Genomic DNA, 27,940 nt, shown 5'->3' with positions numbered 1-27,940 from the left:
AGAAAGATTTGGAGTCAGAAGCTCCATGAGCAAAGTGACCTCATGCCTTTGGGGAAAGTATTTAACTTTCTTGAATCTTGATTCTGCAAAATGGAAGTGATGATAAGTACATCTGCCTACAAGATTTGGAACCTGCCTACTAAATGAACAAAAGTAAAAGGAAAAAAAACATTTGTATAAATGGTAAGATGATCCCAAAATTTTAATAGCTGACGTATAAAGATCCTAATATAGATCCTTTGCTTGTTTTTTAAAACTATTTTGTTCACTTATCATATTTCAGGCATTACTCCAAGCCTGAAATGCATTTCATGCATTTTCTCATTTAATCGTGACCACACACCTTTGAGTAAAGTACTGTTGCTAGCCCAGTTTTCCAGATGAGGACACTCAGGCTTAGAGAGATGAAACAATCTGCCAAAGTCCCAGAGTAAGCAAATGACAGAGCTGAGTTTGCGCCCAGAGTCCTTGCTCTTAAACATGACTCTCTACTGCTCATCCTGCCCTAGCCTCCCATGCCTTCCTCCTCTCTTCCTATTTTCTTTTTTTTTGGCCTTGCTGCATGGTGTGTGGGATCTTAATTCCCCAACCAGGGATTGAACCCGCGTCCCCTGCATTGGAAGCTCAGAGTTTTAGCCACTGGACCGCCAGGGAAGTCTCTCTCTTCCTATTTTCATGCCACCCATCCTTTAAGATCCAGCATAGATGACTCCCCCTTTTCCTGAAAGCCTTTGGACTCTATTTCAGTCCCCAATGAATTCACTGTCCTCTTTTACTGCCTGAGCTACTCATATGTCAATCACGTGGCATTGTTTATATTTTTCTCTAATATTGCTGTTTGTCATAATGTTGTCTTAAATTGTAGTCCAGAGGGAAAAAAGTTTGTATAAAAGTAGCAGTAGAATTCCTCATTGAGAATTGTGGGGGTTTTTTGGGGTTTTTTAGCAAATTATCTTGACTGGCTCTTTGGCTATGAAACTCCGTTAGAGCAAAGATCCCAGCACCTAGCACGTAAAAGTTGTGTAAAATTTATTTGTTGAAAAAAATAGAAGCTCCTAGGATATGTGCCTGGATTGTCTGGAGCAAAGGAAAGTGAGAAGGTATGTTATTTGAGAAATGTAAAAGCACTTAGCATAGTACCTGGTACAAAGTAAGCATTCAGTAGGTGGTGTGTCTATTTTGTCCCACTTAATATAGCATGAATTATTGGATCAACCTAGGAGGAGCAGGTAGAAGAGGGCAGGAGAAGAAGGAAATGGAGCAATAGGGTGGTTGCTGGATCTCTATGTAAAAAGTGGGCCAGTGAGGTCTTTTCAGGGGCAGTTAGGGAAATGGACATTTAACATTGGCTGTACTGAGCTACAACTTCACCTTCCTTCCCTCAAGTCTTCAGTAAAATCTGCTACACATACAGCTCGGTGCCAGTGATGCTTGGAGAATTCAGGAAGCCAGATGGTGTTCAGGGCTGCTGGGGTGGAGATGGGGGCAGGGATATGATATGGAAAAAAAAAAAAAAAAGGGCAGCCCACCCAGCAAAGTTAGAAAATTCAGCAGAAGTGTGCAAACAGTGCCAGAGACAACAAGGAGAGAGGCCCCAAGAATTCTCAGAAATATTGGGAATGATGGTGATTATTCTCACTCTACAGGAGATGGGGGTTCAAGACAATTTTATTTAAATATTAAAGGATGGGGGTTCCCAGCAGGCCAGAGGGCTTTGGGGACATCCAAGTGGCTAACACTTCAGTCACATGTATACTGTTATCACTTGGTTTAAGTTATATCCCCTTAGCTGTATTGTAACCTCATTGGAACCTCTCTGAGCATAAATCTTGAAGCATTTCAAGGTGACAAGGTGTTGCACTGAATCTGTATGGCTTTTTTTCCTTGCATGGATTACATTCCTGTACATTGACACACTGGATCTTGGCAATAACTCTTTGAAATAGTACGGCAAGTATCAGTGTATATCCCCTATCTTCATAATAGGAGAATGCAGCCTTAGTGGTGACTGCCTGGGAGGTCTTGCTGAAGCTAGGCACCCAGGTACCACGGGCCCAGTCCAGACACTGATGAGGTTTTGTCAAGCTCCACGTCAGAGCACTGAATGAGCTCAGTGGAACTTGACAGAGGCCTTTAGTGGGGAGAGAGAAAAGGCTCATACAAAGCATGTCCTAATGTGATTACCAAAAACTCAGTTATTATTATTAATAAAAATAGTTAACCTTTATGGAGAGCTTACTTGGTTCCAAGCTCTGAGCCAAGGACCTTTCATGCATTATCTCACTGAATCCTCCCAACACCCTCCAAGATAATTACTGCCTTTTTTTAAAAATAAATTTACTTATTTATTTTTGGCTGCGCTGAGTCTTCATTGCCGCACATGGGCTTTCTCCAGTTGCCGTGAGCTGGGGGTGCTACTCTTCGTTGCAGTGCATGGGCTTGTCATTGCAGTGGCTTCTCTTGTTGTGGAGCACGGGCTCTAGGCACGTGGGCTTCAGTAGTTGTGGCACGCAGGCTCAGTAGTTGTGGCACACAGGCTTAGTTGCTCCATGGCATGAGGGATCTTCCTGGACCAGGGCTTGAACCTGTGTCCCCTGCATTGGCAGGCGGATTCTTAACCACTGTGCCACCAGGGAAGTCCGATAGTTACTGCTTTTTAAAACCCCTATTTTATAAAAACCAGGACTTAGAGAGGTTAAGCAACTTGCCCAACTTCTGTTAAGTGGAAATCTTAGTTTTGAATCCAGACAGTTGGGTATTTCTCAAGGAGAATCACAAACTCCCAATCGGTAGGTTTCAAAATTTCCTTGTCTCCCCTAATCAGAGGGTGCTGATAGGGGCACTGTAGCTGGAGCACTGATTCAGCCCCTCAGTTCACATCTCCTCAGGAAGCTTCTCTAGTTACTGATAAAGCCTTCCACAAGCAGTGAAGCAATGAAGATAAGTATAATGGCATTCTCCTGAAGGGAATTAAGGCAATTCTGACAGTAGGGAAGGGCAGGCGGGCTGAGCTAGCTTTGAAGTCTGCAAACTCTGCCTGTGATTTAGTCTGTACGTCAAGTTCTCAAGAACTTTTCCAGTCCTGTTGACTCCATGGCCTAAAAGAGTAGGACCTGCCTGTGAGAAAGATGGAACAGAGTGATTGCTACCATCTCCTCGCTTCCCTCCTCTCCTCGCTTCCCTCCTCTCCTCTCCACCTCTGCAAGTCTTTCCCAGGAAACCATTGTGCATATCACCTGAGAGAAGGAGAGGGAAATGGGGTCCAACCTGGGTCAGACGGGGGCGTAGAGAGGAGGGGCCATGTCTGAGACATGCACTAAGGACAGCACAGATAAACAGGAAGCCAGAAAAGAGAGTCTTTGGAGGTAAAGGCCCCTCTCTCTTTTTCCTTTTCTCCATCCTCTGTCTTCCTCCTCTCCAGCCTGATCAAAATCTGTCCTCAGGAAAAGACCTGAGATTGGCTGCTTCCCTGGGAACCAAAGTCTGGAAGTAACCATATAGTTTCTGTGCTCTGTAAAGGGCTTTGAAGAATGATGAGCAAATGAGGGAGGTAGACTTTGTCTGATTCAGGATTACTTCCTCAGTGCCTAGATGATTGCCTGGCTCTTTAGTTGTTGACTAAATGAATATTGGAGGCCAGGAAGTCCTTCTCAAGACCCTAAAACTGAACACCTATTGGCCCCAGGCTGTGGACCTGTGGGCCACAGTTGTTAGAGCTTCTGAGCAAATGAACTTCTGATGCTGAGAGAGAGGCAGCAGAATGTGTGAAGTGAACACTAAATACTGTATCACTACATGTACCCAGGGTGCCCTTTAGCTCCTAGCAGAGGTTTATAAGCCTCACCCCTGCCTCTAATCTCTGCTTCCAAAATAGTAGAATGCTGGCCCTACCATTGGAGAACATGCCCCCAACTTTCTGGGCATAGAGCAAGGGGTCTGGATTAAGCCTTCCCTGCTGCTAATGTGCTGAATTGTGTCCCTCCCCCACACCCCCCACCAAATTCATATGTTGAACCCCTAAACCTTAATGTGACTATATTTATAGTAAGGAAGTAATTAAGGTTTAATGAGGTCATAAGGGCAGGGCCCTAATCCAATAGGATTAGCGTTCTTATAAGAAGAGACACCAGAGTGGTCACTCTCTCTCCACCATATGAGGACAAAGCAAAAAGGTGGCCATCTGCAAGTCAGGCATGGAGTTCTCGCCAGAAAATAAATTGGCCAGCACAAATTAATTTCTGTTGTTTAGCCACCCAGTCTATGGTATTTTGTTATGACAACCTGAGCAGAACAAGACACCTGCTTCCTCTATAATGCTTCAAGATTTATGCTCAGAGAGGTTCCAATGAGCAGACATACCTTCTAGGCCCACTCTTACCCAAGGCAAATTTCTTCCTGTTATATATCTTTTATTTCACACAAATGGACACAACACTGCTTTTTCTCACACTCCATTTCTCCTTTGCCATGTCTTAAATATTAAGTCACAAATGAGGCAGATTCTGCATGACAAGAATGCTTTGAAGATCCAGGTATACTATGAAGCCCTGGTGGTACAGAGAGTCTTCTCTCTTAGTCTGTCTTTGTCTCAGGGTCTCAGCATCAAGGAGGTGGGCTGGGCTTAAGATGTCTCCACTAACTCTGGAGGTTTACTTCCTGGTTTCAAACCCAGGCTCTGCTACTTACTGGCGATGAGGCAAAAGCATGTTTGAAATAAGGATGTTAACAGTATCTATCTGAAAGGGGTTTTGTGAGGATTAAATCTAAAAAAAAAAAAAAAAAAAACAGATGTCTCCATTAAAATGATCATGTTACTTTGGGGTAGGAGGATAATATTGTTAACACCCTTCAACAACTTAGTAGGTCACCTGGCTCCTTCTGAAGGGAACTGGATAAAGAGATATATTTAATTGGAGGAAAGAAGGTTCAAGAGCCCTGGGAGGGAGAGCTTAGGAACCAGAGCTGGTGTCTACAAGAGTATGAAGCTAAAATCAGCAAACCAGGCTGTTGACTTGATAGTTTTTCCCCTATTTCCCAGAAGATAGAAAACTACAATAAAGTACTTGATGCTGGCAAAGCATAATCCTCAGCAAAGGTTAATAAACTATTATAAAGATAAGATATTTAAGATAAGACCTTAAATGATTAACTGATTATCTTATAAATTAAAGAACAGGGCCCCAGGGTATGGGACCTGATTAGAAAGTTATACATATATATGTGAGGAGGGGGCCAGGGTAGGAAGACGGTAGCAGGAGGGCACTCTATTAGAATAGGCTGAAGAGGGAGGGGAGGAGTATATAAGTTGGCCAGAGACAGGAGGTGGGAGAACTCTGTTGACTGACAACTGTATCTGTATCACTGCCATGTCTTGGGGTAGCCATAGTGCTGGACATTAAACACAAAGACTACTGCCCTTTCCACACTGATACACAACCAACTGCTTAGGAGGGGACCTAGAAAGAGACCACTGGAAACATAAGGGTTTTTCTATGAAATTGTTAGGAAGTGTTATCAGACTTATTTTCTGCATATTTTCCAATCCCAACCTTCTGCATCATTAAAATGTTGGGCCTTTGCAACCTTGGAAATGTCTTAGGGTGAGTCACCAGCTGTTCTGTAGAATTTCAAGATACTCTGTTGTCAGGAGGAACCAAGATGGCGGAGCAGAAGGACGTGCTCTCACTCCTTCTGGTGAGAACACCAGAATCACAACTAGCTGCTGGACAATCATCGACAGGAAGACAATGGAACTCACCAAGATACCCCACATCCAAAGACAAAGGAGAAGCCACAATGAGACAGTAGGAGGGGTGCAATCACAGTAAAATCAAATCCCATAACTGCTGGGTGGGTGACTCACAGACTGGAGAACACTTATACCACAGAAGTCCACCCACTGGAGTGAAGGTTCTGAGCCCCACATCAGGCTTCCCAACCTGGGGGTCCAGCAACTGGAGGAGGAATTCCTAGAGAATCAGACTTCGAAGGTTAGTGGGATTTGATTGCAGGACTTTGACAGGACTGGGGGAAACAGATACTCCACTCTTGGAGGGCACACACAATGTAGTGTGCGCATTGGGACCCAGGGGAAGGAGCAGTGACCCCATGGGAGACTGAACCAGACCTACCTGCTAGTATTGGAGGGTCTCCTGCAGAGGCAGGGTATGGTTGTGGCTCACCGTGGGGACAAGGACACTGGCAGCAGAAGTTCTGGGAAGTACTCCTTGGCATGAGCCCTCCCAGAGTCTGTCATTAGCCCCACCAAAGAGCCCAGGTAGGCTCCAGTGTTGGGCCAAAAAACCAACAGGGAAGGAACCCAGCCCCACCCATCCACAGTCAAGTGGATTAAAGTTTTACTGAGCTCTGCCCACCAGAGCAACAGTCAGCTCTACACACCACCAGTCCCTCCCATCAGGAAACTTACACAAGCCTCGTAGATAGCCTCATCCACCAGAGGGTGGACAGCAGAAGCAAGAAGAACTACAATCCTGACGCCTGTGGAACAAAAACCACATTCACAGAAAGATAGACAAGATGAAAAGGCAGAGGGCTATGTACCAGATGAAGGAACAAGATAAAACCCCAGAAAAATAACTAAATGAAGTGGAGATAGGCAACCTTCCAGAAAAAGAATTCAGAATAATGATGGTGAAGATGATCCAGGACCTTGGAAAAAGAATGGAGGCAAAGATCGAGAAGATGCAAGAAATGTTTAACAAAAACTTAGAAGAATTAGAGAACAAACAAACAGAGATGAACAATACAATAACTGAAATGAAAACTAAACTAGAAGGAATCAATAGCAGAATAACTGAGGCAGAAGAATGGATAAGTGACCTGGAAGACAGAATGGTGGAATTCACTGCTGTGGAACAGAATAAAGAAAAAAGAATGAAAAGAAATGAAGACAGCCTAAGAGACCTCTGGGACAGCATTAAACACAACAACATTCGCATTATAGGGGTCCCAGAGGAGAAGAGAGAGAGAAAGGACCAGAGAAAATATTTGAAGAGATAGATTATAGTCGAAAACTTCCCTAACATGGGAAAGGAAATAGCCACCCAAGTCCAGGAAGCGCAGAGAGTCCCATACAGGATAAACCCAAGGAGAAACACGCCGAAACACATAGTAATCAAATCGGCAAAAATTAAAGACACAGAAAAATATTGAAAGCAGCAAGGGAAAAACGACCAATACAAGGGAACTCCCATAAGGTTAACAGCTGATTTCTCAACAGAAACTCTACAAGCCAGAAAGGAGTGGCATGATATACTTAAAGTGATGAAAGGGAAGAACCTACAACCAAGATTACTCTACCCAGCAAGGTTCTCATTCAGATTCAATGGAGAAATCAAAAGCTTTACAGAGAAGCAAAAGCTAAGAGAATTCAGCACCACCAAACCAGCTCTACAACAAATGCTAAAGGAACTTCGCTAAATGGGAAACACAAGAGAAGAAAAGGACCTACAAAAACAAACCCAAAACAATTAAGAAAATAGTTATAGGAACATACATATCGATAATTACCTTAAACGTGAAAGGATTAAATGCTCCAGCCAAAAGACACAGGCTTGCTGAATGGATACAAAAACAAGACCCATATATATGTTGTCTACAAGACACCCACTTCAGACCTAGGGACACATACAAACTGAAAGTGAGCGGATGGAAAAAGATATTCCATGCAAATAGAAATCAAAAGAAAGCTGGAGTAGCAATACTCATATCAGATAAAATAGACTTCAAAATAAAGAAAGTTACAAGAGACAAGGAAGGACACTACATAATGATCAAGGGATCAATCCAAGAATAAGATATAACAATTATAAACATATATGCACCCAACATAGGAGTACCTCAATACATAAGGCAACTGCTAACAGCTCTAAAAGAGGAAATTGACAGCAACACAATAATAGTAGGGGAAATCCAGATCATCCAAAATGAAAATAAATAAGGAAACAGAAGCTTTAAATGACACAATAGACCAGATAGATTTAATTGATATTTATAGGACACTCAATCCAAAAACAGCAGATTACACTTTCTTCTCAAGCGCACATGGAACATTCTCCAGGATAGATCACATCTTGGGTAACAAATCAAGCCTCAGTAAATTTAAGAAAATTGAAATCATATCAAGCATCCTTTCTGACCACAATGCTATGAGATTAGAAATGAATTACAGAGAAAAAAACGTAAAAAACACAAAGACATGGAGGCTAAACAATACGTTACTAAATAACCAAGAGATCACTGAAGAAATCAAACAGGAAATCAAAAAATACCTAGAGACAAATGACAATGAAAACATGACGATCCAAAACCTATGGGATGCAGCAAAAGCAGTTCTAAGAGGGAAGGGTATAGGTATACAAGCCTACCTCAAGAAACAAGAAAAATCTCAAATAAACAATCTAGCCTTACACCTAAAAACCAGATAAAGAAGAACAAAGGAAACCCAAAGTTAGCGAAGGAAAGAAATCATAAATATCAGAGCAAAAATAAATGAAGTAGAAACAAAGAAAACAATAGCAAAGATCAATAAAACTAAAAGCTGGTTCTTTGAGAAGATAAACAAAATTGATAAACCAGTAGCCAGACTCATCAAGAAAAAAAGGGAGAGGACTCAAATCAATAAAATTAGAAATGAAAAAGGAGAAGTTACAACAGACACCACAGAAATACAAAGCATCCTAAGAGACTACTACAAGCAATTCTATGCCAACAAAATGGACAACCTGGAAGAAATGGACAAATTCTTAGAAAGGTATAATCTTCCAAGACTGAACCAGGAAGAAATACAAAATACAAACAGACCAATCACAAGTAATGAAATTGAAACTGTGATTAAGAATCTTCCAACAAACAAAAGTCCAGGACCAGATGTCTTCACAGGTGAATTCTATCAACATTTAGAGAAGAGCTAACACCCATCCTTCTCAAACTCTTCCAAAATATTGCAGAGGAAGGAACACTCCCAAACTCATTCTATGAGGCCACCATCACCCTGATACCAAAACCAGACAAAGATACTACAAAAAAAGAAAATTACAGACCAATATCACTGATGAATATAGATGCAAAAATCCTCAACAAAATACTAGCAAACAGAATCCAGCAACACATTAAAAGGATCATACACCATCAAGTGGGATTTATCCCAGGGATGCAAGGATTCTTCAATATATGCAAATCAATCAATGTGATACACCATATTAACAAACTGAAGAAGAAAAACCATATGATCATCTCAATAGATGCATAAAAAGCTTTTGACAAAATTCAACACCCTTTTATGATAAAAACTCTCCAGAAAGTGGGCATAGAGGGAAACTACCTCAACATAATAAAGGCCATATAAGACAAACCCACAGCAAACATCATTCTCAATGGTGAAAAACTGAAAACATTTCCTCTAAGATCAGGAACAAGACAAGGATGTCCACTCTCACCACTATTATTCAACATAGTTTTGGAAGTCCTAGCCACAGCAATCAGAGAAGAAAAAGATATAAAAGGAATACAAATTGGAAAAGAAGAAGTAAAGTTGTCACTGTTTGCAGATGACATGATACTATACATAGAGAATCCTAAAAATGCCACCAGAAAACTACTAGAGCTAATCAATGAATTTGGTAAAGTTGCAGGATACAAAATTAATGCACAGAAATCTCTTGCATTCCTATACACTAATGATGAAAAATCTGAAAGAGAAATTAAGGAAACACTCCCATTTACCATTGCAACAAAAAGAATAAAATACCTAGAAATAGGGCTTCCCTGGTGGCGCAGTGGTTGAGAGTCCACCTGCCGATGCAGGGGACAGGGGTTCGTGCCCCGGTCTGGGAAGATCCCACATGCCGCGGAGCGGCTGGGGCCGTGAGCCATGACCGCTGAGCCTGCACGTCCGGAGCCTGTGCTCCACAATGGAAGAGGCCACAACAGTGAGAGGCCCGTGTACCACAAAAAAACAAAAAAAACAAACAAAAAACCTAGGAATAAACCTACCTAGGGAGACAAAACACCTGTATGCAGAAAACTATAAGACACTGATGAAAGAAATTAAAGATGATACCAACAGATGGAGAGATATACCATGTTCTTGAATTGGAAGAATCAATATCGTGAAAATGATTATACTACCCAAAGCAATCTACAGATTCAATGCAATCCCTATAAAATTACAAACGGCATTTTTTACGGAACTAGAACAAAAAAATCTTAAAATTTGTATGGAGACACAAAGGACCCGGAATAGCCAAAGCAGTCTTGAGGGAACAAAACAGAGCTGGAGGAATCAGACTCCCTGACTTCAGACTATACTACAAAGCTACAGTAATCAAGACAATATGATACTGGCACAAAAACAGAAACATAGATCAATGTAACAAGATAGAAAGCCCTTGGGCTTCCCTGGTGGCACAGTGGTTGAGAGTCCGCCTGCCGATGCAGGGGACACGGGTTCGTGCCCTGGTCCGGGAAGATTCCACATGCCGTGGAGCGGCTGGGACCGTGAGCCATAGCTGTTGAGCCTGCGCGTCTGGAGCCTGTGCTCCGCAGCGGGAGAGGCCACAACAGTGAGAGGCCCACATACCGCAAAAAAAAAAAGAAAGCCCAGAGATAAACCCACGCACCTATGGTCAACTAATCTATGACAAAGGGGGCAAGGATATACAATAAAGAAAAGACAGTCTCTTCAATAAGTGGTACTGGGAAAACTGGACAGCTACATGTAAAAGAATGAAATTAGAACATTCCCTAACACCATATACAAAAATAAACTCAAAATGGATTTGAGACCTAAATGTAAGACCAGACACTAGAAAACTCTTAGAGGAAAACATAGGAAGAACACTCTTTGACATATATTACAGCAAGATCTTTTTTGATCCACCCCCTAGAGTAATGGAAATAAAAACAAAAATAAACAAATGGGACCTAATGAAACTTCAAAGCTTTTGCACAGCAAAGGAAACCATAAACAAGATGAAAAGACAACCCTCAGAATGGGAGAAAATATTTGCAAATGAATCAATGGACAAAGGATTAATCTCCAAAATATATAAACAGCTCATGCAGCTCAATATTAAAGAAACAAACAACCCAATCCAAAAATGGGCAGAAGACCTATATAGGCATTTCTCCAAAGAAGACATACAGATGGCCAAGAAGCACATGAAAAGCTGCTCAACATCATGAATTATTACAGAAATGCAAATCAAAACTACAATGAGGTATCACCTCACACCTGTTAGAATGGGCATCATCAGAAAATCTACAAACAACAAATGCTGGAGAGGGTGTGGAAAAAAAGGAACCCTCTTGCACTGTTGGTGGGAATGTAAATTGATACAGCCTCTAATGAGAACAGTATGGAGGTCGCTTAAAAAACTAAAAACAGAATTACCATATGATCCAGCAATCCCACTACTGGGCATATACCCAGAGAGACACATGCACCCCAATGTTCATTGCAGCACTATTTACAATAGCCAGGTCATGGAAGCAACCTAGATGCCCATCGACAGACGAATGGATAAAGAAAATGTGGTACATATATACAATGGAATATTACTCAGCCATAAAAAGGAACGAAATTGGGTCATTTGTTGAGACATGCATGGATCTAGAGACTGTCATACAGAGTGAAGTCAGTCAGAAAGAGAAAAACAAATATCGTATATTAACGCATATATGTAGAACCTAGAAAAATGGTACAGATAAACCGGTTTGCAGGGCAGTAATTGAGACACAGATGTAGAGAACAAACGTATGGACACCAAGCGGGGAAAGCGGCGGGGTGGTGGTGGTGGTGGTGTGATGAATTGGGCGATTGGGATTGATATGTATACACTGATGTGTATAAAATTGATGACTAATAAGAACCTGCTGTATAAAAAAAAAAATAAAATTCAAAAATAAAAAAACAACTAATACTAAACTTTCTTTGTGTTATTTGTATGGAAATATGTTAATATAAAGGTTTCAGACATTGCATGAAATTCCTAAAAATCTTATATGTTTTGGTATAATGTTATAATTCATAATTTTAGTTATTACTTTAAAATGTATATCTCAGAAATAACTAAATTTCCTTGTCAATTGCATTATTATGAACTTTCATCGAATCTTTAACCGTGGTCATTTTTAAGTCTTTTGTCATTTACAGACAGTTCTGGGTGTACTCTGATGCTTTTGCAAAAATGTTCCTATAAAAGGGTTTCATCTTCAAGGAATTCATGGAAAAGACTCTGACAAGTACAGGTTTCTGGTAACTGATTATACTGCTGAACTGAATGAATAAGCATTTTCAGAACTCTAATGGAAAACTGATGAATTCATAAAAGTGCTAACAAAAGATCAAGATGAAAAATAAATTAATTACATGGGACAGTGAACTGATGAGGATGATTATAATTATTGTGACTTTCTGTTTGAATTAAAAAAAAATGTGATGTTAAAAAAAAAAAAAAAGATACTCTGTTGTCTAGTGGCTGAGCCTTCATTGCCTTGCTGGTTTCCAGGAAAGCAGGCCCCTAAATTGCTCAGCACAGACCCAACAATTGCTTCTTTAGGGCCCACTAAAAATTGCTGGGGTTTGCCCTGCCAAAATAGCCATTCATATATATCTGAATAACTTATGAATATGGTTTATATATAAATAAAGCATTCCAACAATTTTCTTTTCAAGAGTCATGAAATCTGTACTAAGGCCTTCTGAGACCCAAGCAAATTAATGATAGTATTGTTAAGGAAACTGCCCACCCTGGCCAGGCACAACAATAAAAGATTTGCTTAAGTCTCCCACCTCAGGATGCTTGAAAAGAACACACAACCAGTGAAGGGTCCAAAATCAACCCAGGGAAAACCCACGAGGGGCCAAGAAGGGGAGGAGACATGAGTCCATAATATGTCTCGCCAACCTCCCAGAAACCCTCACGATGAAAACCATTGTGACTGAGAGATGCACGCATCACCAGGAAGGGCCCTGAGCCGGTCCAAATGAAGGCACAAGCAAGATGATTGGCCAGAAACGACGTGGAAAGCTAACCCCGCCACCATAAAACCTGAGACTGCAAGTCACAAGGCAGAGCAGTTCTCCTGGGTTCCCTTACCCTGCTGCTCTCCACTTGAGCGCCCCTTTTCAATAAAATCTCTTGCTTTGTCAGTACATGTGTCTCCTCGGACAATTCATTTCTGAGTGTTGGACAAGAGCCCACTCTTGGGCCCCTGAAGGTGTCCCATCCAGTGACAGGATGACACTAGCAATATATACAAGGACAGAGATTTGTAAAATTCAGTGGTAAGAAGAAAAACAATTTTATTCTGGACCTTTTAGTTAAATCATTGAGGTGAAGAACGAATATAAAGAACCTTCATCTTTAACAAAGGACCAGCCTTTGTTAAAGAATCAGAAACCCCTACTCCTTTTGGGGCACGTGGTTGTGAGCTGTTGAAGCAACCTGTTAAAGGTAGAGCCAGCTTCAGTTTCCTGAGATTAAACCAGGCTGAAACTAGGTTTACAGAGAGCACAAAAGTCAGGTGCAGGGCCTCTTGTCTCTGTTGTGGAGCTATGCCTTGGGGAATTATGCCTTGGGTCAGTTATTAGCTGTCTCCTATAACTACTTTGTTTAGGGTAATATTATTTATAGAACCTTGATTAGATAAAGATTAAGAGAATTATAAAATATTTAGGTATTCATCCAGCCCAACTCCTTCATTTTACAGATGGGGAAACTGAGGAAGCTAGTCTCTTCAAGGCTATTTGGACTTATACTAACACTCTCCTCAAAGTTTTTCCAGTGTCTGCCGAGTTCTAAAGCCACTTTCACATTCTGGGTTTTTGTTATGGCAGCGCCCCACCTCTGGTAACAAAATCTGTATTAATTATCTATCACAGTGTAACAATTACCCGAAAATTTAGCAGCTTAAAATGACAAACATTGGTTATCTCACAGTTACTTAACTCAGGAATTTGGAAATGACTTAGATGAGTGGTTTTGGTTCAGGGTTTCTCATGAAATTGCAGTCAAGATGTCAGCCAGGGCTGCAGTCATCTGAAGGTCTGGCTGAGGCTGGAGGATCTGCTTTCAAGGTGGCTCACTCACATGGCTATTGGCCAAAAATCTCATTTCTTTGATGACTGTTGTGGCAGAAGGAAGGCCTCAGTTCCTCACCTCGTGGGTCTCTCCATGGGATTGCTTGAGTGTCCTCTTGACATGGCGGCTGGCTTCCTTCAGAGCTAGTGATCTGAGAGAGAGCAAAAAGGAAGCGACATGCACTTTATGACCTCATCTAGGAAGTGAAACACCAACACTTCTACTTCATTCTATTTGTTTGAAGGAGTCACTGAGTCCAGCCCTCAGTCCAGGGAGGGAAATAAAGCTCTACCTCTGGAAGAGAGGAGTATCAAAGAATTTGTGAACATATTTTAAAACCACAACAAGTTCTCTCAGAGCATTTGATCTAAAGAGAATTAAGTGGAAAAGGAGTTCTTAGTAGCTTTGATGATATGGTAAGAAAGGAATTCATCTAGACTCAGTCTGAGGCTACTGAACCAAAGAGCAGTCATGACACAGAAGTATTTTGACTCTGAAATTTATGAGGAAGTTGGGAAAAGTAAGGGTCAAGTCAGTTTGTTGCAACCTGTGCATGTGTTTCTCCCTCTTAACTTAAAGTTACATTTGAATTTGCATATCCACATCTCAATATTAACAATATAGTATATATACATAAGGATAACATGGATACATCTATTTTCATACTATTTGACTACTGTAATTCTAGAAAATATTCCACCCTTGATATTAGAGCTTCTCTCAAGCTTCACATTCATTCCCTTCATCCAACATGTCCATCCCCTCTACCTCTGAGCTCAAGAGGAAACACCTATGGGTGTGATGTGAGGGAAGAGCCTCTCCCCCTAGATTAGTCTCCAAGCCCCAACGTCAACCACCAGACCAGGGGGCTGAGATCCTCTTCTATCTCTCCTTTGAATTAAGACTTTTGTCAATAATTACCCATTTACACCTCACCTTTCTAAAAGGAAGATGCGATTACGTCCCTCTTCTGCTTAGAACTGGAGATTTAAATGGTCCCACAATGCTTATAAGAGAGCCTCTGTGCATAGAACTATATCCAATCTCCTGGGATAAACCATAATGGAAAAGAATATTAAAAAAAAGCATGTCTCTATGTGTGTAACTGAGTCACTCTGCTGGACAGCAGAGACTGCCACAACATTGTAAATCAACTATGCTTCAATTAAAAAAAAAAAGCCTCTATGAATTCCTGACACTCTATCATAGCTGCACTATTTTGGAGAACAAGCATATAACTTTCAAGGGATCCCCAAAGCAATAAGTTACCACAAAATGTCAAGATCCACCAGCCTCCAGGACAAAGGCCTGTCTCAATAGGGGCAAGAGATTCATCAATTTGGCTCCACCCTTGCTCTCTATTAAGAAAAAAAAATGTTGCCTGCCGTTTCCAGTTCTACAAGGATCAGGCGATCAGCTACTGCAGTTGCCCACTGCCAGTGTGCCCTTAGGGGAATTCAGGATGAAGAAAAACAGGAAACATTCTATGCTTTGGGTACACTGGCCTTTAGATAGTTAAGATGCATATCTAAGAAAAATTTTCAAATGAATTCAGATGCTTGTATTTTCCCAGACACAGAAAAGCACTAAAATCGCTAACTTGAGATACCTGTTTGTTGTAATTAGCAGTAATCTTTTGATGCTTGACTACGTTTTCCCAGCAAAAAAGTTTATATATATCCTGGCTCCTCCCTTACCTCTTTGGAGCAGTTCCTCAGAGCTATCTGAAAGGCTGTTTCCTGGGCTATAGTCCTCAGTAAGGTCCTCAGATAAAAATTAATTCACAACTTACATTGTGTGTTTTTCTCTCAGTCCACATCTCCATCCACTCTCCCCTCCATATCTTATGTCACAGCTTTATCTTTCCCTATGCTGTTTGTTCACACTTCCTGGCCTTTGTTTCTGCCTTTCTCTCTGCCTAGAATACCCTTTCCCCTTCTCTGCCAGGAAAACTACTCTGCATGCCTTGGAACCCAGCTCAAATGTCATATCCTGGAGGAATGAATGATTTAAGTTCCAATATACTTTGTATGTATATAGCTGTAATTACTTCTTCACTCATCTGATTAACCCTGCACTGACATGATCTCTAAGAATGTTTCATTCAAATTTGTATCTCCAAGGCCTAGCACAGATCATACTAGGGACTACTATTTGTTAGGTGGGTGGATAGGGGTTAGCCTGGACCACTGCCTGACAGAACAGGGACCCTTCTCCCTCTGAGCATTTCTCTGCAGAACCACTACAAACTGAGGACCATCTCTTCTCAGTCTGATGCTTTGCTCTCCAGGCTCTGTAGTGAGCTTTATACTTTTAGATTTCACTGACCAGTAAAATTTCAAAAGTAATTTTGGAGACCAAAATAGGATTGCCAGTTTTTAATTTTTTCAAATTTAAAGACTTTAAAAAAATTATCATCTACTTTTTAAAAAGTCACTATAACACCTCAAAAGTAGGAAGACCATAACCTTAGCCTAGAGAATAGTTCTTTGAATTAAACACATTCAGCCTTTTGAAAAGCCTACCACATCAACCTTATTTTTTCTCATTCCATGATGAAAAATTCATCCCGGTTTTATCAGCTCTAGAATAATGTTTGGAAACCACTGATTTTGACCTTTGCTTCTGAGAGGTGGCTCCTGCAATCTTCTTGACTCAAGAATGAGTTTTAGGCCTCATGACAGGAATAGTCCTATAGGATCTTCCCATGGCTTTTTCTTTTGTGGGTGTAGAGAGAAGTACCTGGGAACAAGAGACCAACAAATGTATATTGAGCACCTCTATGCTAGTCACTTGGCACATATATGAGGTGCACATCTCAGTTGACAAACTCAAGAATGCAAAAAAAATGCAATTTTACTTCTTTGCTTACCAAATTTATTATCTATCCAAGTATGTTCGACCTAGTGACAGAAATACACCTTAATTCAGGGTCCCCTCCTCCCTTTCTTTCCCTAGGGGTTGCATCTCTGATCCAGGGGACTGATTTAGTGTGTCAACGGGGCTGGATTAAATTCCCCAAGGTCCTAAGCACTGAAAAAATTATGTTGCCTCATATGTAACTGAAAGTTTTTTAAATAATTATTTTATAGTTTATTTTATCCCAACAAGTTCTGGGTTTTTTTTTCTCCTGAAATTGATCACTTCACTGCTTTTTATTCATTCAAAAAATTTACTTACTTCTTGGGTGGATGTTTTGTTTTCCTTGTGCCCTTGGCAAGTTCTTGACCTACCTATGGGGTCATCTGGTCCTGCTCATTGGCCCTCAGCATCCACCTGCTTGTATTGGATTATATTGCAGGTCCACGCAGGTCACCACGGAGTCTTCCTCACGCTGTCCACACAAGACTGCCTCACATCTGAAGGCTCTTTATGACACATGTGGGCCACTCTGGGTGAGAGTTTATCTTTTTAGTGTAAAACTTCCATCCCTATTAAAAGGTAACACTTATTATTATCAGTCATCTTACTTTGTACAGACAAAGGAGCTGAGGGGGTACATGGGTAGATAATAGGCAGGGAACAGGAGGACACTATATCAAGTTATTTTCCATTGGCACACGTTCTTTTATTTTTTATTTAACATTCCTTTCTGATTCCTGCACTATAGGTCTATGAGAAAACCCATCTGTCTTATTCATTACTATAACCCCAGAACCTAGAACAGTGCCTAACACATAGTAGGCTGTTAGTAAATACTGTTGATCAAATGAACGAGAATGAATGAATAAGGACAACACAAAGAGGTAGAAGGGGATCAGAATGAGGGTGCTGGAAGCGCTGAAAATAAACTTCAATTATTTTACAATTCTGGAAGTTTATGTTAGCTCTTCCTTGGAGAGTTTCCTTCCACTGCAGCAAGAGATGTCTCTTCTACAGCATTCCTTGTGTTGTTTTCTGACTGTTGCCTGTGGACTAGCATTTTCTTTCAGCTGGAAAATAAACTATTTTGGGCAAAAAGGATCATATACAGCTTTGCAGCTCCCCATGAGGTACCGCACTTTAAGAGCTAAAATATGCTAGTTTACTGAATGAATGAATGACTGGAACTTGAGTCCTAATATCCAGAGAATCCCTGAGGAATGGGCTCAGTGTTATAGGGGCTAAATCCAAAGTGGTATCTTCTAGACTAAGTTTTATCCAGCCTCAGCATTCTACATCCACTTCCTGGGGTGCAGTACCTCCTAGTGGAAGTCCAGGGCTGCTGCCTCCTTCCTAGATGCTCCCAAACATGGGCCCTCGGTGTCTCCCTCCCAGAACTCCATCTTCTCCTCCTCAAAAACCTCAATGTCACCCTCATCAATGAGGCCCAGTAGACGATGAGTCCCAGCAGACTCAGGCAGGTCCTTCCTAGTAACCCCAAGTACTCACAAGGTAAATAATGAAGGGCTGCATCAGAGCCAGATAGTTCTCTAGAGCAGACCAGCACCTCAAAATTTAAGGTGCAAATGAATAATCTGGAGAGAATCTTGTTAAAATGAAGGTTCTGATGCAGTAGTTCTGGGTTGTGGACCAAGATTCTGAATCTGAACTAGCTTCCGGGTGACACCAAAGGATGCTGGTCCAGTCTATACTGCACCCTTGTGGTGACTGGCAGCTACAGCAGTAGCAGCTCCCAGATGTACCAAGTCTGACCAGCAAGCCATGGGGTTGATCATTTAAGTAAACACTCTGAAGCTTATGAAGTACATTTCTCCCCTTCAAGGTTTGTCCCTTGAAGGTTTGCCTGCCTCTTTCCTGGTGCTGAGACCCTAGAGAAAAGCTCCGACCTCCAGCTGGAAGGGGTACGGGAAAGGACACATTCCCTGAATCAGAAACTGCAAAACGTGGTTTAAATCAAGAGGTCAAGGGCAGGGAGCTGACTGACTGCTCAGAGGGTGTCCCAGAGCAGCAGTCTCTCATCCCAGGCCAGAGTCTCTAGCTCTCAGCTATGTCAGCCTGGAAACTCCATTTTGTCAGTACACCCAGAGATAAGCAGACGCAAGGGAAATGAATCATACCAGCCAGACTCTTAAGAGTCTAAACCAAATGCCAACAGTAAGAAGAACAAACGCCAACTAATCAGAAACTTGTTCAGAGCAATACTTTCCCTGCAGGAATGTCTACGTGGGCTGGCAAATCATTACCAAAAGTCTGTTTGGGGGCCTGAAATCAGAGCAAGGGGAATCAAGTGAGCGACCTGAAAAGAGGATATTATGACATTTTGATAGCTGGATGCACCCATCTCCATGGATAATTGCATACCTGCCAAGCAGAAGTTAGGAGAGCACCTTCCCCTTCTGTTACTCTTCCTGCAACTGGGAACTTTCTGTTCAGATTTCTTTAGTGCATTCCTGCCCTCAAATACACTTCAGTTGCCTTGGACGGATGTGGATGGCTAGAGTGGGTTACCTCCATTGATGTATGTTTGTAGTTTTTATTTTCTTGGTTGACTGTTTTTACTCAAAATACTCTTAGGAAGTGATTGCCCCAGAATTTCTCCCCAGATTCTGAGAGCAGCTCATTGCCCAGCACTGAAGCACCAGCAGGAGAGGAATGGGGGTTGGAGGGAGGGCCGTCAGAGAAAAAGCTGGATCCTTTCCTTGCTTCCCACCCTGACATCTTATTCTAGGCTACAGATTTTAAAAAACTTCAGTACGGTTATTTGGTAAGCAGTCAGAGGAACAGAAGTTGTCACATTTCTGTTGGCTGGTTTTTTTTTTGCTGGTGATGTTGATTTTCTATACATATAACACTTAAATCAGTGTCCAAAGTCTGGCAAGTTCTCAGGTTCAGCTTCCTTCATTCTATTCTCTCATAGTCTGAGCTGTCCTGTTGGGTGGCTTTAAAGTCATCAAACTTATGGAAGTGGGAGTGGGGAGCCCTGGAAAATTACAGCCCTCCACAGTTTCTTGCTTTTACAGGCTGTTCAGTAAGTCTTTGTTGAGAGACTGTCAGTAAACGGAGCACAACCCCACTGCAATGTCCATCTCTCCCAGGAATGCTTCCTGACTTGCTGTGCCACCCCCAGGTTCCCTGGGAGAAGCTGGAGAGGCTCATTGCTCACTGAGTCCTAACTCATTCCCTCCTTGACAGTGATACAGCCGCTGCCAGCCACCTGAGAGCCAAATCCAAAACATATTTCCATTTTTGCCTAATGCCTAAATGACAGACCTAAATTTGTTGAGTCTAGATTTTTAAAGTGCTCATAAAACAAAGTAACAAATAAAATTTGCTCTAAACCTGAGGCAGGTTAGGAAAAATCCTCAACGAGAATATCCTTCTCACCCAGGAGGCTGTGGAGATGGAGGCCACAAAGTCCTCTTTCGCACCGTCATAGTGGCTACGGGAACCAGCACCTCCAGAGCAGTCAGAGTTTTCACTCGTCACACTGTATTGTCTACTCTGCACTCTTCTAACGCTTAATAAATGTTTGCACAGTATTCCTATAATCCCTGCACTCCAAAGTATTGAAGTTTTAGCGAGTGTGAGGGCTTTTTAGAAAACCCAGTAGATGACTTCACCATTGACAGGGGCCAAATGAGGAAAGATAATGAGTACAACACGGAATAACCTCCCCCAAATTAAACAATCATATAGGAAGGAAGATGACGATTGGCTGATTCACTGAAGACCCCGCGTTCACCCTTTGCCGCGTTATAATTTCGGCCCTGACCTAACGTCAAGCAGCAGCTGGGGCCTAATCGCCGAAGAATGTGGCTTCCGGAATCTAAAAAGGCGGCCCTGCCGTGCCATTGTTCCCACAATGCCGTGACTCGGATTCGAACCGAGGTTGCTGCGGCCACAACGCAGAGTACTAACCACTATACGATCACGGCGAGCTACTGGGACGCCACGAGGAGCGCATCATTGAGTGTCGTCCTCGTCTAGGTGGCCGCCGCTCTCGCCTTCCCAAGCCGCTCACTGTCGACCAGGCCCCTCTGGCCCTGGCGCCCAGCCCGAAGTGGAGTAGGGGCGCCGTGGACGCCTGGCCGAAGTCTCTGCTGGTCGTCCGCACGGCCCGTGAAAGAGAGGACATGAAAGTCCTCTGCAAACTAAAGGACTCCTAGGAGGCCAGGCCTACGTCCGGGACTCTCACGCAGCCTGTACGAATGTGAGGCCCGGGGGTCGCCCGAATGGCGGCGCTGGGCCCCTATCATACCCACCGTGCCCTGGCGCTCACGCTATCTGAACGGGCTCTTGCTAGGAATGGGGCCGCCTCTTAAATCCCACAAGAAGGAAAATCAGTTCGGACCCAGCCGCACAACTTCCTTCGAGATGCGGAGTAAGGGGTACTCGCAGAAAACACACGCCTCGGTAATGAAGCAGTGGGATCCGGCGGCCCGGTGAGTGCTTACGGATATCTAGAAAGCAAGCGAGCAGTGCGCCTGCGTCCCTTCAGGGAGAGGCGAGGTTAGAGATGGGCGGGAACCAGCAGTGACATGGCAAAGGGGCGGGGCCCTAAACAGAGAAGAGCTTAGGCGAGAAAAAAAACGCACGGATCCCCAGTAGCGCGCCGTGATCGTATAGTGGTTAGTACTCTGCGTTGTGGCCGCAGCAACCTCGGTTCGAATCCGAGTCACGGCATTGCGAGAGCAGTGGCACGGCAAGGGGTCGGCTTTTTAACGCTCTCCTCCATTTTTATCTTCAGTTTGTAATAACTTCCTTGAAAATGGATCCCAATCCCCTTGTGACAGTTGGAAACAATGTTTACGCCAGGTCTCGCTAAATTGGACTTAGGAAGCATATAGGCTTCCGCTTACCCTGGCCTACGCACGTTATCCTGCCCAGCCCAGACAAAGCACAGAACACTCACAAGGCGAAGAAGTGTTATAATTGACATATGTACCAATGTCCATGGCAACACTAAAAACGGACTCCCAATGATAGGAAGAGAACGCTTCTTAGAGGAGGTGACCTTTGAAGTAGCTCTTAAAGGCAGAAAGGGAATTTGTCAAACAGCCAGGATTGTCAAGCAACCAGGATTATCTCGTGTGCTAAGGGCTCCAGAAGAAACAATCATAATTCCTCTTTGTAAGTCGTCTCTCTTCCCCACCCCCACTACGCCCACAGGCCCTGGTCTGACAGGTAGCAGGCGCCTCTCAAGGACTTGTTGAGTGAATGAAAGCAAGTAACTAGGGAATGGGAAACGACACTGAGGGAAGGCCACAGGATGAGCTGGAAAAGGTGGACAAATTTTCCGCAGTCTCGGGGGTGGGGATGAGAGGCGGAGGAGTGAGAGGATTCTATTCGTGTTTAGCAAGATCCCTCTGGCGGCTCTGAAGGGGGGCAGTGATTAGAGCAGACAACACTGAAGAGACCGGTGGTCTCTCTGCATTCACTTGTTAGAACCAGGGGTATGTTCTCATTTTAGCAAAAAGCCACTGCCTACTGTGGAGTCGGCCTGGTTCTAGGCGCCATGGAGACGAGAGCACTGATGTACAAGAAGAAAAATCAGACCCAGTCCCTGCTGCGCCCAGGGACGCAACAGAGGAGGGCACCGGGTCCGGCGGGAGCCCTGCGGAGGGACGAGTCAGGGCCGTCGCGGGAATAAGAGAAACAAGGAAGCGGGTGCTGGAGGCGGGGAGAATGGCAGGGTGTGTTCACTGAGTCCCCTCTAAGTGGACAGCCCAGTTCTGCGGGCATCTACATTATCCGTAGAGAGAAGCCCTGAGGAGCGCACCCCGGCAGGTTTGGGGTCGCTGGAAGGGTCTCCGGGACAGAGGAGATGGGCGTCCTCCAAGGAATGAGAGTTACACAGCTCGTGAACACTCAGCTCCGGCCAGTCCCGTCTCTGGATGCCCAAGTGGTACCCCCTAAACTCTTACATGGAACCCACCCTTTCCCACTGCATCATCCCCACCTCCCGTGGCTAATGGGCCAAAACAGGAGAGAACCAGACCAACTGACAAGAGAGCAATGCGCCTGCGCATTCTCAGACCCGGCCTTAGGCCGGAACCCGCCCCATAGGTGGACCTTTTGGTGACGTGCAGAACGGGAAGGCCTTTAACTGTTGAAGAAGACAATCAGAAAGGGCCGCTGACAGGTCCCCGGTAGCTCGCCGTGATCGTATAGTGGTTAGTACTCTGCGTTGTGGCCGCAGCAACCTCGGTTCGAATCCGAGTCACGGCATTGTGGGAACAATGGCACGGCAAGGGGCTTGTCTTTTCTAATTCCTTTTTTTTCCCCCCAGCCCATAACACTTTGTATAAATCGTGACTCATTTTTTAAAAATGAAACGCTGCATCTCTCTCCTCTGAAAACTGAAACACCTCTATGATCACCACCTTCAGTAATTCTCATTTAATTATCTGAATACAGCTTTAGATCAAACAGTTGTAACCCCTTACCTCCTGAAAATAAATGGAAAATCAGTGTCTAAATCATTCTCCTACACCAACAAAACAGCGCCCCTGTGGCCTTGCGATTTTTTTCCTTTTCATACATTTATTTTAAAAAATGGTGTATTCATTATCAAATAGAGAATACATATGCACAAGCCAGTGAAAAGTGTCTCCCTCTCATTGTTCACCCTATCTACCAATTATTGCCAGTTTCCAATATATTTTTCTGTGGCAGTCTTTGTATAAATAAATATGTATATATGTATGCAAATATATTCCCCCCTTGCTTCTTGCATAATACAGGTGACCTCTTCCCTTCCTCCTCCTCACCCTCAGAAGTCAGACCTGAAGTGTTAGATTTGCATTGGTAGACAATCTCCCTTTACGGGAAAGAGTATACATACCGGGGGAATCTCCACCTGATCCAGTCCTTTTTCTCCCCAGGCACTGGCTCGCAGCTAGGGAGGGTGGGACACTATTTGGGGTGATAAGATAAGGGAAAGGAATTCCTTACTGTGCTTGTAAAAAACTTTTGGGAGCCTGGGCTCTGCTGGGAATCAGCCCTATTTTTATTTCAGGTTGGAAAGTCAGGGAAGCCTCCTGGGTTTGGAGTTGGGAAGAGGGACTAGACTTGATAGTTCATTTGGAGACCCTCCACTTCCATCTCTTATCTTATTGTCAGGATCCAACTTAAATCACAAACCACTAAAGTTAGAAAATTCAAGTTCATTGAAGGCAGAACTGAATCCTACTATACTTGTGTTCCAAGAATACAGCCTCTCCATAAATATTTGAAAAGAGATTGCTTGAGTCCATAAATGAGAGAAGTGGCCCCGTTTTCTTTATGGTTGCATCTTAAGTTGTATTCTTGCAACACGGAACCATGTTTTTTTGTTTTGTTTTTTAATAAATTTATTTATTTATTTTTGGCTGCGTTGGGTCTTCGTTGCTGCGCGTGGGCTTTCTCTAGTTGCGGCGAGCGGGGGCTACTCTTCGTTGCGGTGCGCAGGCTTCCCATTGCAGTGGCTTCCCTTGTTGCGGAGCACGGGCTCTAGGCGTGAGGGCTTCAGTACTTGTGGCTCACAGGCTTAGTTGCTCCGTGGCATGTGGGATCTTCCCGGACCAGGGTTCGAACCCGTGTTCCCTGCATTGGCAGGCGGATTCTTAACCACTGCGCCACCAGGGAAGTCCCCTATGGTATTTTTAAATTTTTTTAAATATATATTTTTAATTAATTTATTTGGCTGCATCAGGTCTCAGTCGCGGCACGCGGGCTCTAGAGCGCGGGCTCAGTTGCCCCACAGCATGTGGGATCCCAGCTTTCCGACCAGGGCTCGAACCCTCATCCCCTGCACTGGAAGGTGGACTCTCAACCACCGGACCACCGGGGAAGTCCCCCCCCCCCCCCGCCCCGCCCCATGTTATTTTATATCAGACAAATAGAAAACACGGCCCAAATGAAGCTCCGTTTACATGCAGAATCTCTAAGAACAGAGTGCATATATGAGTATACTGGGATATGTTTGTCCTCTCAAGGTTGTGGACAGAGATGGACCCAAGGCAAGGCTGGAGAGCAAAGCCAAGGGCCAGACTTAGAAGACAAAACCAGAAGGAATGGGAGCTCAGGATGGGACTGGGCATTCAAAGTCAAGCAAATAGAAGGGAGGGACACCCCACTTAGTACCCAGTAAGAAAAGTGAGCTCTAAGGTCTAGGTGTTGGAACATGCGAAAATTTAGGAGGTTAAGGGAGGAAGAGAGGATTTGCCTTAAGAGAAAGGAGAACAGTGTCATTTTAAGGAAAGTTTGGGAGAAGACAGTTGCAAGCACAGAGGAGGTCAGCAGACTCAGGTGCTGCAAAGGAGAAAGAGGAATGAGACAAAATAACTGGGCTTAACATTCAGAAGTCGTTGTTGACTTTTAAAACTTTCTATGAGAGCAGATGGATAACGTGTATCAAGAGTAAGAAAAAAATGTACACCCTTTGCCCCAACAACTCCACTTTTGGGAATCTTGTCAAAGGAAATAATCCTAAACTTGGAAAAGTTATCCACATAAAGATGTTTGTTACAGTTATTTAGAAGGGAGGAGAATGGAAATAGCCTAAATGCTCAACAAATAAAGTGATGAGCTAAACTGAGGTATGCTCATTTGATGAGATATTAAATTGCCATTTTTAAAGTACAAAGTCAATTTTAAAGCACTATTTCCAACTAAAAGGAGTAAGACTCCCTTAAAAAAATGACTGGTTACATTTTGCAGCAGGGTAAGTACAAGTTGAGTCTGGAACATCTCGTGTGAGAATGCAAGTAAGTGTTTAAAGACTGGCGAGACCAAGTCAAAAGAATGCAGAAGCCTCTTGAAAGGGCTCCTGCTGGCCCAATTTGGGACAGTTTTGAGCATCAAACAGAATGATGATGGTAATGGATTATATCACATTGAATTTTTTTTAAAAAAAGAGTTTTTGAGACCATGGGGATGGGGGGAGGGGGAGGGAGGAGGAAGAGGAGAAACTCTTCTTTACAGAAATGAATGCCAGATAACAAATGCAGGGACTTCCCTGTTGACGCAGTGGTTAAGAATCCGCCTGCCAATGTAGGGGACGTGGGTTCAATCCCTGGTCTGGGAAGATCCCACATGCCGCGGAGCAACTAAGCCCGTGCACCACAACTACTGAGCCCGTGCTCTAGAGCCCACGAGCCACAACTACTGAGCCCGTGTGCCACAACTACTGAAGGCTGTGCGCCTAGAGCCCGTGCTCCACAACAAGAGACGCCACCGCGAAGCCACCGCAATGAGAAGCGCGTGCACCACAAGGAAGAGTAGCCCCCGCTCCCCACAACTAGATAAAGCCCGCGCACAGCAACAAAGACCCAACACAGCCAAAAATAAATAAATAAATAAAAATTTAAAAAACCCCACAAATACAGAATGACAGAGTCATCATTTTGTGATCCCCAGTGTAATAACAAATGTAAGCATAGATCACCAATGGAAGCTAAAACCACTGGATAAAACATGTTGGGAGCTAATAGTCTTAGGTTATTGCACCACAACTTACTTTGTGAAATTGTGAAATGGAGAGATCTGATGGACTCCAACTTAACCAAGTGATCAAGCCTAGCATCACCAATGAAGGACAAATGTGCACTACTGGCTGGCCCGCCAGTGTAACACACTAGAAAGTCCACAACATCCCTCATGTAATGGTCTTTTAAAAACTGTCTAACCTGAATCTAATCATGAGGAAACTATGGAAAAATCCAAAATGTGCGACATTCTACATGACAACTGCCCTGGACATTTCAGAATGATCAATGTCATGAAAAACAAACTAGCAAGAAAAAAATGGGGAACAGTTCAAGATTTAAAGAGATTAAAGAAACAAACAAGTGCAACAGGGGAAGGAACCTTGATAAATCCTGAATCAGGACAAAAAATAAACAAACAAACAAAAACCCCAACTATATATATATGACATGTGGGGGGAAATGGAAAAAAATTAATGTAGACTGCATAATAGACAATACTATTATGGTAATGGTCTAATGGCCCCATGCAAGAATTCCTTATTCTTAAGGAATGGCTGCTGAAGTATTTAGAGCTGAAGTATCATGATACCTGAAACTTGCATCAAATGGTTAAGGGGAAAAAAGTGTGGGGGGATAGAACAAATGTGGCAAAATGTTAAAAAGTAGTGAATCTAGGTGAAGGCTATACAGATTTCCACTGTACTTTCTTTGAATTTTTCTGTAGGTTTGAAATATTTTGAAAAAAAATTGGAAGAAAATAAAGCTTACATAATAAAAATGGGGAAAATATGCAATGTTAAGTGGAAAAAATAAGGACATAAAATTGTGTATACCACAATTATAGCTATATAAAAATACGAACAAGAGGAATGATCTTTATTCATTTCAACATTTGTTAAGCTCCTGCCACATGACAGGCTCTGCACTAAGTGATGGGAACACCCCCGGCTCCCTTTCAGAATCCTGAGTCTATGGTACAATGCTTAACTGCAAGACTTTGGATACGGCAAACTCCACCCAGGTCTTAGAGGAGGCTTGCCGAGAGGGCCTCACCTCTGTATCCTTCGTTCCTAGCAAGCTTCCTGGCCCCATGAGGTGCTCAACAATGCCTGATTCCAGGAGCACACACTCTGGTGGGGGAGGAAAGTGCATTAACAGATAGTTTAAAACAAGAGTAAGTTCATGGTGCACATAAGGTACTACAGCTTTTTAATTATCGTTTAAACTCTACCCTTATGATATCCTCCCCACTCTTCATGTGACTTTACTTCCTACCCTTCCTCACTATGAACCCACCCCTTCTTTATGGTAGGCTGGTTCCCACCTCAATCCCTTCACTCAACTCATGCTGACCTCCTGGCTTGGAATGATCTTTCACTCCTTTGCTTCATCTGTCCAAATCCTACCCAGCTCAGGTCTACCCCCTCCATGAAGCCTAACTATCTTTTGTGTAGACTTGACTGATTCCATTCCTCTGAGCTG

The 27,940-nt window shown here is 43.1% G+C and overlaps 1 protein-coding gene and 3 non-coding genes across 4 annotated transcripts in view; 2 read left to right on the top strand and 2 right to left on the bottom strand.

Moving 5' to 3' along the window:
- The window catches only part of SLC28A2 (solute carrier family 28 member 2), a 103,350-nt gene that overhangs the window by 59,930 nt on the left and 15,480 nt on the right, over positions 1-27,940 (bottom strand). The window contains exons 4-6 of the mRNA XM_027084186.1: positions 17,339-17,536; positions 16,723-16,847; positions 13,974-14,256 (exon numbers count right to left, since the gene is read on the bottom strand). The gene's annotated coding sequence lies outside the window, so the exon portion shown is untranslated. The remainder of the gene's footprint in view (positions 1-13,973; positions 14,257-16,722; positions 16,848-17,338; positions 17,537-27,940) is intronic.
- TRNAH-GUG (transfer RNA histidin (anticodon GUG)) lies at positions 20,852-20,923 on the bottom strand. The gene has a single exon. It is a non-coding gene; the product is annotated as a tRNA-His (tRNA).
- TRNAH-GUG (transfer RNA histidin (anticodon GUG)) lies at positions 21,600-21,671 on the top strand. The gene has a single exon. It is a non-coding gene; the product is annotated as a tRNA-His (tRNA).
- Positions 23,145-23,216, top strand: TRNAH-GUG (transfer RNA histidin (anticodon GUG)). Its single transcript has one exon. It is a non-coding gene; the product is annotated as a tRNA-His (tRNA).

Source organism: Aethalodelphis obliquidens, unplaced genomic scaffold (genome assembly GCF_003676395.1).
Source record: "Aethalodelphis obliquidens isolate GAN/ISIS:26980383/991018 unplaced genomic scaffold, ASM367639v1 scaffold51, whole genome shotgun sequence".
NCBI classification, from domain to species: Eukaryota; Metazoa; Chordata; class Mammalia; order Artiodactyla; family Delphinidae; genus Aethalodelphis; species Aethalodelphis obliquidens.
Note: the sequence above shows the minus strand (reverse complement) of the source record. Positions and strands in the feature narration are given on the sequence as shown.